This window comes from Dendrobates tinctorius, unplaced genomic scaffold (genome assembly GCF_039654945.1).
Source record: "Dendrobates tinctorius isolate UK_male_01 unplaced genomic scaffold, ASM3965494v1 ptg000171l, whole genome shotgun sequence".
In the NCBI taxonomy this organism is placed as follows: Eukaryota; Metazoa; Chordata; class Amphibia; order Anura; family Dendrobatidae; genus Dendrobates; species Dendrobates tinctorius.
Genome location: NW_027361838.1, coordinates 15,548,121 through 15,559,049, shown reverse-complemented (window position 1 = coordinate 15,559,049; position 10,929 = coordinate 15,548,121).

Below are 10,929 nucleotides of genomic sequence, written 5' to 3'. Positions count from 1 at the left end.
AGCTTCATGATCTTGTGAAAGCTGATTAGACTGCATTGACATTTTAGAATGTCAGTAAATGAGTAAGGGCCCCGTCACACACAGCAAGATCGCTGATTTTGTGACGCATCAGCGATCTCTCCAGCAATATCGCTGTGTGTGACGGGGATTAGCGACCGGCCCCCCTGCCGGGTATCGCTGATCGTGCAGGATTGTCCTGGGCCATTTTTTGATCGTTGCTCTCCTGCTGGCCACCATGCATCGCTGCGTGTGGCAGCGAGAGACCAGCGATCAGCGACGCTGGACGCTAGTTTCCAACGTAAACATCAGGTAACTAAGAGCTGCACGGCAGTTGGATACCCGCTGTTTACCCTAGATACCAGCGCACGATCATTAGTTACCCGATGTTTACGTTGGATACCAGCGTGCACACTGGTATCTAGGGTAAGCAGCGGGTATCCAAGAGCCGCGCGGCTCTTAGATACCCGCTGTTTACATTGGAAACCAGCATGCTCGCTGGTCCTGATCGCTGGAGGGGCTGTCTATGTGACAGCTCACCAGCGATCAGCCTAACGATGTCCCAGCGATCCCATTCATGTCGGATCGTTGGTGGGATCGCTGGGACATCGCTATGTGTAACGGGGCCTTAAGAGAGGACTACCAAGATGTTTAAAGTGAACCTGTCAGCTGGATTTTGTTAAGTAAACTACAGGCACTGTCAGGTTGGTGCTGTTACACTGATTAAAATGATACCTGGGCTGAAGAAATACATCTCCTGGCTCTTATGTAATCTGTGTTAGAAGTTTTCAGTTAATGAGATGCCCGTGCTCCAGGGTTGGACTGTAGGCAGAATCTTATCTTGGTGCTCTAGGCCAGAGAAATCAAGAAGATACCTGCCCACAGGCCGCACCGAAGCACAAACAGTCTGTCTCTCTCTCTGTCTCTATGATGAGAAACATGTTTGTGTTTCGGGATGGTCTGTGGGCAGGTCTTTACTTCACCACAGGTATCATTTTAATCAGTATAACAACATCAAAATAACAATGCTTGCCATTTACTTAGCAAAATCCTGCTGACAGGTTCGCTTTGAACAAATAACAAAATTAGGTGGTTAATCTTTCCATCTAATAAGAAGCGAATCCAAACAAATATAGAATAAAACTGTAATAAAAATGTACTTTTATTAATATACAAAATTTATAAAATCAATTAAAAAGACAGGTAAAGGGACGTCCAAAAAAGGAGGGGAAAATACTGCAGGACCATTATTGAAAGATGTAACTAATAGTGGGGAGGTTAATGGGATGGAGGATAGGAATCCTAATATTGATGCAGTGCTGGTTCCATGGGGCGAGAAAATTACAATGGGTTACAATGCAGTCCACTAATCGGCTCTGCAGTGCATATATACCGAGGTGCTTCACACCAAAGGATTCCACAGAAAAACGGTGGTTTGTAATCCTAGCCCTATCCTAAAGTCCAACATAAAGTCATATTTAGACAAAGTGTCTATTATTTACCTGCCCAGAGATGGTATCAAGCTGGAGTACAATGTTTCCCTCACACCCGACGGGCGTCGTTTTGCTGCTCTCTTCTTCTGGGGCCTATTTAATGGGGGATGGCTCTGCGTGTTATTTGTGACATGTATGGCCTTATAGGTTATCGTTGGGACTTCCGTCCGTAGCGCTTAGTGCATGGTCTCTGCCTCTTATGACCAATGAGATACCAGGTTGGAGGCGGAGTTGCCATACCTGTTAAGTGTATGGGAGAGGAAAACATATGTGGTGTGCGGCTCTGCAGGTGGAGATAAAATCTTGGGAAAGGCTGAATAGCCGAAATGTTGATGACTATCTGTACCACACATTTTTTGGTCCTACAATACAATATATGTTCTTCTGGATGAATAAACATTGGATTCATGCAATACTGTGTGCTGAGGTTTTTCTATGATATATTGAATTTTTTCCTCTGAGCACCGGGTTAAATAAGGCAGTGAGCACCCCGTTACCTATTATTGTTAGAGGAAAACATTGACATTTTATAATCAGCAAATGTATTTTTAGAGGCATGCCTCCATCTGTGTGTAATAATTCCTAGAAGGATTTTCTGGTTTGGTAGCTCAATGTCTCTGTAAGCTTTGAATGGGTTCTGGAATTCCATTAGTTTTACAATAAAGACCAAATGGTGTGCCATCTATTATTATAGGTACAGCCATGTGTCCAGTACTCACATTGGTGCCATATTGGATGTATTTTTAGCACTGAAAAACTAGTGCAAAAGAATTTGAGGTGTGTTCCTCAGAACATACAAAAAAGATTCATAAAAGAACCAGTGAAAAAAATGCAAATTGTACATTTTCAAACCCATGTTGCATCAACTGAATGCAAAATGGTGGTATCGAACTACTCACTACCTCCCTAGATAAATACATTACAGGTTATAAATTACAAAAAAAGACATTGATGGGGGACTTCTGTTGCTCTTGAACCACACAGACTCTGTAAATACTGTTTTTTTCGGATTATAAGACGCTCCGGATTATAAGACATACCCCAAATTTTGAGAAGAAAAATAGGATTTTTTTTTAATAAAATGGTGGTGCTTCTTATAATCCATGCGTCTTAGTGTTTACCGGGGGTGGTGGCTGGGATGAAGCGGAGTCCCAGGGTCGCTGCTGGAGGAGGCAGGAGTGGGGTGATGCTGCACATCGCAGGCTGTGATGAGGGGGTGTCCGATGTGCAGTGTGCAACTGCTGGTGTCCGGTGCTGCGGGTGTCCAATGCTGTGGGTGTCCCCGGCAAGGTGGAGGGAATTATGAACAATTGCAAATATCAGTCAAATCTGCCGCAAAACTTCCAATCACATACTAAAATTCTAAAAATAAAGAGGAATTTCACCTGCCAGCACAAGACCTAAACACGCCTCTAAATCAACGAAAGAATGACTTCACCAGAAAATGATTACATTTTTGGAAGGCCCAACCAGGGCCCTGAATTGGATCCAATTGAAAATCTGTGGGTGACCTACAAGAGGGCGCTGCACATAGGAAAAATGAATAAAGACTGCAAATTCTGGATGTGCCAAACTGATAGACTCCTACCCAAAAAGACTGAATCGTTGTCAAAGGGTATTTCATGAATCTATTACTTTAAAAATGTGCATATTTATGTAACCACATCTTAGTTGTTTATTTTTCTATTTCTACCTAAAAACATTTCCATTTGTAATTTAATAGATTTGTGTAGATTTTAAGTGACATTAAAGGTGGAAAAAGTGCTGAAATTATATTATTTGGTATGATTTTTTTACATGATAAAAACCTGGCATTTTAACAGGAGTGTGTAGACTTTTTAAATCCACTATAGCTCTTGTAAGAAGGCAGTGAAAAACTAAAAGCGCAAAAATTATAATTCCCTGATCATTAAAGGGCTAATACTATGCCATTTGTTTTGTGAAATCTGGTGACAGGTATGCTTTAAAGGAAATCTATCACCTCATTTCTGGCCTAAAAGCTGTGGCCACCGCCATCAGGGGCTTATCTACAGTATTCTGTAATGCTGTAGATAAGCCCCCGATGTAACATGAAAGATAAGAAAAACGAGTTATATTATACTCACCCGGGGATTGGGTCAGGTCCGATGGGTGTCGCGGTCCGGTCCGGCGCCTCCCATTTTCTAGCAATGACGTCCTCCTTCTTATTTCTACCGCGACTCCTGCATAGGCGTACTTTCTCTACCCTGTTGAGGGCAGAGTAAAGTACTGCAGTGCGCAGGCGCCGGACCTTTCTGACCTTTCCCGGCACCTGCGCACTGCAGTACTTTACTCTGCCCTCGACAGGGCAGATAAAGTCTGCCTGTGCAGGAGCCGTGGCAGAAGATGGGAGGCGCCGGACCGGACCACGACACCCACCGCACCTGACCCCACCCCCTGATGAGTATAATCTAACTTGTTTTTCTTCTCTTTCAGGTTGCATTGGGGGCTTGTCTACAGCATTACAGAATGCTGTAGATACGCTCCTGATGACGGTGGCTGCATCTTATAGGCCGAAAATGGGGTGACAGATTCCCTTTAAGGGTCTTTTTTAAGAGTTGTGTATAACCCAAATGATTGTTCCCGATTCTTTTCTTTCCTCATATATTATATGCTGACCTAAAAATCATCATTGGTCAGCAGTACTTCCACCATGTAAATGGGATATGCTGTGGACAACAATGTAAATGACTGTTTACAATTGATAGCACAAAAGATAGTTCTTATGAAACTGTCATGATTTATGGATCATGTAAAATGAAGTAAAAGAGCACCGAAGGTGGGCTATAAAACACTCCATAACGCTTTAGACAAAAATGAGAGAGTAGTTCTAATGCAGTTAAAGCCCTTGGTATATTTCAGTCTCTAAAGCAAGGACTCTTCAAGAAGATTTCTTTCTGGGTATGCTAAATTAGTAAAAGCTGTTTGTTATTGTAAAAGCTGAAGAAAGTAAAAATAGAGCATAGGAGAAATGTGCAAAGTGATATCACAATATGGAAATTATGCACATAATGTTCTCAAAATAAATATAATACTTTATACTTAAAGAAATGTCACGGCAGATAAATAGCGCATATTTTGATTACATATTATGGTGATACTAAAGACACAGTAGAATAATAATACAGTATAAATGGTACAGTGACATATTGATGTTACAATAGTTAATAAATACACATTATTCTAAAAGTGAACACAAAGTAGAAGCAAAGCACATACTCAGAAAGGGAAAATGACAGACACAGGTGTGACGCTGAGTCACTACTCATGGGCAAGCCGTGAGAAAAGAGAGTCAAGGAGTTTGGGGTAAAATACCAGGAAAGCAAGTTAAAGACAAAAGTATGGTCAAAAGGCACAGTCCGAGGTCAGGAAACAAAGATCAGAATACATCAAAGGCAAAAAAGGCAATACAAAAGAATGGTCAAAAGGAAAAGTCTGAGGTCAGGCAAGAAAAATCAGAATAGCAGAACTCTAAGCAGAAGGCACGCAAAACACCAAACAAAGCTACAACTGGCAATGATCTGAGCATTGTCAGCCAGCTAAATAACCAGGTAATCATCCTGAATGGGTGACACTTGGAGGAATCCCAGCAGGCCCGGCCAGATTGGGTGGATGGGCTGTCACTCACAATACTGACAACCCAGTAAGCACCTGATTCTATAGAGCAGATGAGCTGTCACTCACTGCGTTCCAGGAATCATGACAACACTATGATTACTACTAAAGGATTAATCTACCTATAGCCACTGTGACCAATGATGTTACCCAACAACAGTCATGTTCACAGTGACAGTACTACAGGGTAATATATATAATAATGTAGCCCAATAAATACATAAGCACAGGAATAATACACAGTGATGTTTTAGTACAGGGAAAATGCACACAGTAATGTCACAATAGCACAATATTGCACAACACATTTTACACAACATATGTAATAACCCCACTGATGTGCTAAACGTATAATGCAACTGTAAGGCCATGAAGCCATAGCACAAATGATAATGGACACAGTGATATCCCATAATGGGAATAATAAATGCAGAAATGTTGCAACATGAGAATAGCGCATATAAGGATGTCAAACTCCAAGGTTATTACTAATAATAATTATTCTAGTGATTGATTTTTTATATTAATGATATCATAATATGACATTGATTTCAATGTAAAGCATAGTACCTTAGTTGTGATCTAGATAATTGCTTGGAACAAAGGATTACGTGGGTCATCTAGTTAAAAAAATAACATCGGATGTGTTTCTAATAACATTCTATACAACTAAGCTACATTCACATTGGGTCAATGCTCTATGCTGACCATTCCCTCTTGGGGTTAGTGAGAAAACCAGAAAACTATTCATGTGCCTCATGATGCCACATCCACTCAAGGTAATGAGATTAATCATGTCCCACAAAATAGACTGACCACGCCAGAGGTGTAAAGGTGTCCAAAGCTTAAGATTTGGACTCCACTTGCCTCATTTCTTCAAGAGTAACCCACCTGAATAGAATGCTCAAGGTAGAGTATTGTCCCAATGTGAAAGGAGCCTTACTAAAAGACTTTTATTTCCACAGGTGCACAGGCCTTCCTGTGGTTCTAGGTCCCAGCTATGAGCTCGATGCAGAAGAGTTTCCTATGTTGGCATGTCATCAGTGGTGTGACGAGGGCTGGCTGGTTGGTTCATTTCAAGACGGCTCATAACTAAACCAGTCCTCTTGTCTGTGATGGAAAAAGAATAGATTGAGGTAGACTTTATGTTTGAAATGAGTACACTTCACACACTGCACTGATGACATTCAGACACTGGAAACGTTCTCCTGTGCTGAGTGCCCCGTCACACATAGCGACTCACCAGCGATCCCGACAACGATATCAACATTTCAGGATCGCTGTTGAGTCGCTACATGATTGCTGGTGAGCTGTCAAACAGACAGCTTCACCAGCGATCAGCATCAGCGCGTCGAGTGCGCGGCGTCGCTGTGTACTTTAGTTACCAGCGCGCTGATGCAGGGAGCTGGTAACTAAGGTACACATCGGGTTTCTAAGGGGTGTGCATCATTTAGAAACCCGATGTGTACCTTGGTCACCAGCTCCCTGCATCAGCGTGCTGGTAACTAAGGTACACATCGGGTTTCTAGGCGTTGCGTTCCCCTTAGAAACCCTGCGTTTACCCTAGTTACCAGCTCCTGCTCGCTGCTCGCTGGTCTCCCACCTGTCACACGCAGCGATGCGTGCTGGCCACGGGAGACCAGCGACCCCAAAAATGTCCATAGATTTCCACAGTGATCAGCGATACCCGGCACAAAACCTGTGACTCAGCAGCGATCTCACTAGCGAGATCGCTATGTGTGACGGGGGCTTTTGTCTTGTGAAAAGTGAAACTTTAGGAATCCCTGGAGAGTGTCGATATTGCATGATCTTGTCACCTTTAAAAATAAAATTAGTAAGTTGCACAGAATTGTATTAGGAACACAATGAAACTTATTTATTTGAAGTAGATACCCCTTTAACTATTGGGGAGGGTCCCAAGCAGAAGTGGAATCTTTTCTGTTGGACATGTCGTTTTTGACTTCGCTTACCTAAAATCTTAAATTTACACTTCCCAAAGGAGCAAATCTGTATGTTGTTCACATCCATTACACAGTTTCGGATGATTAAATATTTTATTTCTCTATGTGTAAAATAATATTTAAAAAAATGGAAAGAAGAAATAAGATCAGTAAACTATTTGGGGAATATTTATTCTCACTTTAACTGTATATACTGCTTTAGTATTAATTTTCGTAAACTAAATCATGTTTGACTTATATCTATCAATATTAATGACCCTTTAAGATGAATTTTCAGCAATTTTACCCTCTGCAGGAGTAATCCATAAATGTTTCTGATTCTTCCCCTCCATTTCTTAATCCTGTGTCTAATAACATCAAACATTTTTAGAATTTGAAATCTCGATGATCTTTTCATTCAATATAGTCAACTATAGCAAGTAATGTTTAAGGTGAAATATTCTTAATTATATGTGGGAATTTGAAAACAGAATTCATGTCCAAAATTGATCAGTTGTATAACTGATACAACAAGAAACAGAGGGATCCCACAGACTATTACCTGATTCATTCTGTAGGACCGTCCCGATCATAGTCACCTTGTCGTGGTGGGATGGCATTTAAACTATTTTGATCAAAAACAGTATTACTAAGAACTCTCTGTTATTTAAATGCACTTTTGCTATAGAAGACAAAATAAAAACGCTCAGTGGTGAAGTCCTGGTGATAAGAAAAGGAAGAGTAGATGGAATCTAACCATGTGGTGGAGTTCTGCAGGTTATGAGAGCACCCTGCAGCAATGCCGACGATTGGTGATAGCACCAATCGTGGGTGTTTAACCACTCTGATGTCTCTGTCAATAGTGACCGACATCGATGGACATTGCAAGGAGAGGGAGCAAAGAGAGATTTTTGAACCCCTCTCCATAATCTTTGAAAATTCTTGGAGAACAGGAGAAGTGCCAGAAGACTGGAGAAGAGCAAATGTTGTTCCTATCTTCAAAAAGGGGAAGAAGGTGGACCCAGGCAACTATAGGCCGGTGAGTCTGACTTCTATACCAGGAAAGATCTTTGAACAAATTATTAAACAACATGTATGTCAATACCTGGATAAGAATGAAGTGATTAAACAGAGTCAGCATGGGTTTGTAACTAATAAGTCATGTCAGACTAACTTAATTTCCTTCTATGATGGTATCACTGATTGGGTGGATCAAGGAAATGCTGTAGATATAGTATATCTTGACTTCAGCAAAGCATTTGACAAAGTCTCTCATACAATCCTTATTGAAAAAATGACTAAGTATGGAATGGACAAGGCAACTGTTAGGTGGATTCATAACTGGCTTAGTGATCGGACCCAAAGAGTGGTCGTAAATGGCTGCACATCCAGTTGGAAGAATGTCTCAAGTGGGGTACCACAGGGCTCTGTCCTGGGCCCTGTATTGTTCAACATCTTTATCAACGATTTAGATGAAGGAATTGAGGGTAAACTGATTAAATTTGCTGATGACACAAAGCTAGGAGGGATAGCTAATACTAGAGAAGAGAGAGAGAGGATTCAAAAAGATTTAAATAAACTGGAGAAGTGGGCAGCAACTAACAGAATGGTTTTTAACAGGGAGAAATGCAAAGTACTACATCTGGGCAATAAAAATGAAAAAAGCAGATATAGAATGGGAGGAATAGGGCTAAGTGACAGCACATGTGAAAAAGACTTGGGTATACTAATAGATCACAGACTGAATATGAGTCAACAGTGTGATGCAGCAGCAAAAAAGGCAAATGCAATTCTAGGATGTATTAACAGAAGCATACAGTCTAGATCACGTGAAGTCATTATTTCCCTCTACTCCTCTTTGGTCAGACCTCATCTGGAATATTGTGTCCAGTTTTGGGCACCACATTTTAAAAAGGACATCAACAAACTGGAGCAAGTTCAGAAAAGAGTGACCAGAATGGTGACCGGTCTGCAAACCCTGTCTTATGAGGAAAGGTTGCAGGATTTGGGAATGTTTAGTTTGCAAAAGAGAAGACTGAGAGGAGACTTAATAGCTGTCTACAAATATCTAAAGGGCTGTCACATTGTAGAAGGATCAACTTTATTCTCATTTGCACAAGGAAAGACTAGAAGCAATGGGATGAAACTGAATGGGAGGAGACACAGATTAGATATTAGAAAAAACTTTTTGACAGTTAGAGTGATCAATGAGTGGAACAGGCTGCCACGAGAAGTGGTGAGTTCTCCTTCAATGGAAGTCTTCAAACAGAGGCTGGACAGACATCTGACTGGGATGATTTAGCGAATCCTGCTTTGAGCAGGGGGTTGGACCAGATGGCCCAGGAGGTCCCTTCCAACTCTACGATTCTATGATTCTAAAGTGTTGAGGAAAATGTTGGCGCTATGAAAATAAAAAGTATCATTATTGTTATTATCACTGGTCAGAATTGTAATATTTGGCCTGGTCATGAAGGTGAAAACAGGCTTGGGGAGAAGCGGTTAAAGAGTAACTGTTGATTTCATTTTTTATACTCCCATAAGTAGCACATCTATTATATACTTACCTAAAATTGTCCGTCATCCACTCCTGTCCAGACGTCCTCTAATCCCACAATCCACCGCGCCGCACCGGAAGTACGCCGACCACCATATTGGAATACCCAAGTGATGGGTATTCCAATATGGCACCCGCTGGTGGGACCAGGCCCTTCCGCAGTACCACCAGCAGGATACCGCCGGGACACCCATGCCAAACCCGCCTGCCGCCGCCGCTGGATTCCCGCCAGGACCCACCTCCGGATCGCCGCCAGGACCCGCCGCCGGACCCCGCTAGGACCCGCCGCCACCTGACTACACGCGCCGGATCCCGCCGCTGCCTGCCCACCCACTTCCATGCAGTCACAGCCAGCAGGAAAGACCGCGGCTTGCGGCCTGTGTTGGAGATGGAGTGCCATAGAATCATAGAATCGTAGAGTTGGAAGCGACCTCCTGGGCCATCTGGTCCAACCCCCTGCTCAAAGCAGGATTCGCTAAATCATCCCAGACAGATGTCTGTCCAGCCTCTGCTTGAAGACTTCTTTTGAAGGAGAACTCACCACCTCTCGTGGCAACCTATTCCACTCATTGATCACTCTAACTGTCAAAAAGTTTTTTCTAATATCTAATCTGTGTCTCCTCCCATTCAGTTTCATTCCATTGCTTCTAGTCTTCCCTTGTGCAAATGAGAATAAAGATGATCCTTCTACAATGTGACAGCCCTTGAGATATTTGTAGACAGCTATTAAGTCTCCTCTCAGTCTTCTCTTCTGCAAGCTAAACATTCCCAAATCCTGCAACCTTTCCTCATAAGACAGGGTTTGCAGACCGGTCACCATTCTGGTCGCTCTTTTCTGAACTTGCTCCAGTTTGTTGATGTCTTTTTTAAAATGTGGCGCCCAAAACTGGACACAGTATTCCAGATGAGGTCTGACCAAAGAGGAGTAGAGGGCAATAATGACTTCACGTGATCTAAACTGTATGCTTCTGTTAATACATCCTAGAATTGCATTTTCCTTTTTTGCTGCTGCATCACACTGTTGACTCATATTCAGTCTGTGATCTATTAGTATACCCAAGTCTTTTTTACATGTGCTGTTGCTTAGCCCTATTCCTCCCATTCTGTATATGCTTTTTCATTTTGATTGCCCAGATGTAGTACTTTGCATTTTTCCCTGTTAAAAACCATTCTGTTAGTTGCTGCCAACTGCTCCAGTTTATTGATCTCTTTTTGAATCCTCTCTCTCTCTTCTCTAGTATTAACTATCCCTCCAAGCTTTGTGTCATCAGCAAATTTAATCAGTTGACCCTCAATTCCTTCATCTAAATTG